Genomic DNA, 3762 nt, shown 5'->3' with positions numbered 1-3762 from the left:
AAATAAATGAAATCACAATAAAAAATTATTACAACCTTAATAATATATGCCAAAAAATAAATTAAAATCAATTAATTTACATTACAACCCAAAGAAACATAAAAAGAAATAAATCCAATCACATTGGTCTTGTCACGACCCAACCTATGGGCCGGACCGGCACTAGGACCTGGGCCAGCCTAAAGCCCCCGAGGCCCGTAGTAAGCCTAACTGTTCATTAACCCAATTCTAAGGCCCATTTGGGCCCAATTTCAAGAAACCAAACGGACAGAGTCCGGCCATAAAATGGACTTTCCAACGGGGAGTTTTTGACTCACCCGACCTGTAAACACAATAATACTCAATTGGGGAGCTCAGCTCACCCTCCACATACTCATAGCATCATAAAAGAAATGGGAGCTCAGCTCCCTCATCCAATCCATCAAACAGACATAGAATATTAAGTTTACAGGTCCAACATGATAATAATATTACAGACCAAATTCAAATAAATACTGCTAACACATGCGGAAATTCTAGGAGTAAATAAAATTACACAAATATTGATAAACAACCTGCGAAGTATAAAAGCAGGTTAACCCAGAATAAAATATCCTCCTGTGGCCTGTAAAAATTTTTGAACAGGAGTGAGCGTTCGACTCAGAGAGTAAAATATCAATTTTAACCATAATCCCTATAACTATCTAAAACTAATGCACCCTGTAGAGTGAAATGCAACATCAACAACATTTTCACATCATAACATCAAAAAGGTAATTTGGAGCACTCACACACCCTGTAGTATCAATCATAACATATGGGAGCTGATCCCCTATACAGCTCTCTTAAATCCAACCTGGTGCCAGCGAATTACTCAGCTCGGACTTCCACTTAATAACCAAATCGAGGGTCCCAGCGAATTACTCAAGCCGTGACTACCCCTCGAAGGATCGGGTCCCAGCGAATTACTCAAGCCGTGACTACCCCGTCCTATCCATAGTCCACACCACATCACACGCACGCCAACGCACGCACACTGCTCCAAATTACCACAACAATATCCATGGCACATCAACAGTTATGAATGCAACATAAATCGTGCCTAGAGTTTAACTACATAAATATATGCATATAAGTGATGCATGGGCATGCTTGAACATATAATAATATCGAAATTACAATTAAAATTAATATTCTACTCACAGACTTGACGATGGTCACTGAGGAGGCTGGGCGGAGGAAGAAGGCTGTCCCGGCTCACCTGACAAATTTATTACAATCATTTGATGAGCACTCCTAGGATGACAAGAAACACAACATCTAAATATTGGAACCAAGATCTTTAATAATCCAAACAAGGCAGAATTTCAGATTGAAAACCCAAGTGTCAATACACAAATAGTAACAAGCTAAAGCATATTGATCATCAAAATAAGACTAGCAAGGGGTTCATGCTGCTAGAATCCAAGTTCTTTCAAGAAACATGGAAGAAACATAGAAGAAACTCAAGCTCCAGCAATGGAGTTCTCTCCCTAATACTCACACTTAAACTAGAAAAATGAAGGCTGCCCATACAATCTGAATATCTTGGGTTATATATAGCATCTCTAAAACCCTAAAAGTGTGCCAAAACCCTAAAAGTGTGCCAACATGGCTAAAAAGACAAAAATAAAAGGCTCCTCAATCAGATGGGGCGTTTCCATAGGGGGGGGGGACCATTTGGGACCACTTGGGACCACTTGCTTTATGGCAGCCCTTTATGTAGTGGGGACCATAAGTTGGCAGCAACACTTTAGGTGGTAGCAGCCTTTTTTTAATGTAGTGGGGACCAACAAAAGGTATCAGCACATGGCAAATCCAAATAAGCATAAGAAGCTCCTCCAATCCACTTGGCCAAATGGTCTTGTGCCAAGTCATGCTGATGTGGCGAAGTCACGCTGATGTGGTGCCACTTGTCAAGTCTCCCATGCCAACTTGTGTGAGAATGATCCACCTAGATTCCAACAATATGCAAGAAAGTCCAACATGGCAATTTTGATCCCCCTTGTGCTCACAATGCTCCAACACCAATGCTTGCAGCTCTCTAGCTCTGGCTCTGGTGATGGGTCCTCTAAATAATGGCATAGGCACTGGTGCCTCTTCATCATCATTTAATAAATTTGACTCAATACAAACAAAGAAAAAGACCAATACGTCCTAAGTCGTGCCGAAAATCCGGCAGAGTCTCCCCTATACCTAGGACCTACCCAACCTGCAAAATGGCTCAAAACACACTTCTATATTCACAATCCATATATCCACAGTTCAATCATATCACACAGCCCCTCCTGGGCCCATCAAATCAGTCATCCATCACAATATGCAAAATTTCAATTTAGTCCTTATTATTGATCATTTTTGCAAAAACTGCCCAAACAAGCTCTAAAAATTATAAAACTTTGCCCCGCGGTCCTTAGCAATATTACTAAGCTATTGCAAAAAGAATCGTAATTTTCTAAGCTACCACGAATATTTTATGGATTTTTAATCCTATTTAAGCACTAGAAAATTACAAAAAAGCAAGGTTCGGGTTTACCTTTGCCTATTCCGACCTCAGGGACACACTCAGGACGTCTGACAATGGGGGGGTAGCCAAAACCTCGGTCCAATTCGGAGACTTTTCCGGTAATGGGTCTGTCTGGCCGGAAATTCACAGACCTGGTCAACTGTCGAATTTCCGCGAATTGAGGATACCTACACGAAGCCCACAACACGGGGGTTAGTACATAAATTTTTCAGAATTTTCTAAGCTCATTTAATGCTCGGAAAAACACTGCGAAGTTCCGTGGGACCCACCGAAAAACGGTGTCGGAAAAATTCGAAATTTATGTCGTTGCGAAGCTCTCGACGAGTGGAGCGTGCTGGTAGCCTCGGTTTTCTCGTGGGATTCACGGTTTTCGAGAAATCTAGCCCAAAAGTCGAAATGGGCTAAAAACTTCCCGAGCAAAAATTGGACAAACCGCTCGATGGATTTCGGCGTTCTTGGTGTCTATGGAAAGCTCTCGCCGAGTAGATGATTTTAGACACAAGACCCGGTCCAATTGGTGGCCGGATCGGCCGGATTTTGGCCGGAGAAGCCGAAACGCCGCGCGCGCAGGGGAGGGGCGTTCGCGCGCGTTTCCGGCCGTTTGGGGCGGCGGCCGGTCGGCTGGGACAGCTGGGAGGCGGCGCCGGCGAGGTGGGGACGCAGGGGAGGCGGCTGGCCGGCGGCAGGGGAGGGGAGGAGAGAGAAAAGAGAGAGAAAAGGGAGAGGGAACGTCGCGCGCGGGAGGAAGAAAAAGGGAAGAAGACCGGTCCGATTCGACCGGTCCGATCCGGTCCGGTTCGATTCGGCCGGTTCGATTCGAAATACAAAATTTTGAATTTTTACTCTGCCTCGGGACCGAAAACGAGGTCCAAAAATTCTGAAAAAATTCCAGAAAACTCAGAAAAATACGTAGACTCCAAATATATTTTTAGTTTTGCCACGTGGTCTTTAAATTAATTTTTAAAAATCATCAAAGTTTATATTTTCGGAAAATCGAACCCGATTTTTAAAATCCGAAAAATCTCAAAAAAATTCCTAAAATTTAAATAAAATTAAAATACCAAAAATGCTCATAAATTTAAAATTTTTGGGGTGTTACAGGTCTTCCCTAGACCCTATAAATTGCAGTGGTTGAATGAATGTGGTGAGGTGAAAGTAACAAAACGAGTATTGATTTCCTTTGCAATAGGAAAGTATCAAGATGAGGTTATGTGTGA

General features: G+C 42.7%; 1 long non-coding RNA gene across 1 annotated transcript; it reads right to left on the bottom strand.

Annotated features, from left to right (window-relative positions):
• Positions 1–337: 337 nt before the first annotated feature.
• Positions 338–1233, bottom strand: LOC131181680 (uncharacterized). Its single transcript, XR_009150177.1, has 2 exons — positions 1183–1233; positions 338–604 (listed from the first exon to the last, which is right to left on the bottom strand). It is a non-coding gene; the product is annotated as an uncharacterized LOC131181680 (long non-coding RNA).
• Between the last annotated feature and the right edge of the window lie 2529 nt (positions 1234–3762).

Source organism: Hevea brasiliensis, chromosome 7, assembly GCF_030052815.1.
Source record: "Hevea brasiliensis isolate MT/VB/25A 57/8 chromosome 7, ASM3005281v1, whole genome shotgun sequence".
Classification (NCBI taxonomy): Eukaryota; Viridiplantae; Streptophyta; class Magnoliopsida; order Malpighiales; family Euphorbiaceae; genus Hevea; species Hevea brasiliensis.
Note: the sequence above shows the minus strand (reverse complement) of the source record. Positions and strands in the feature narration are given on the sequence as shown.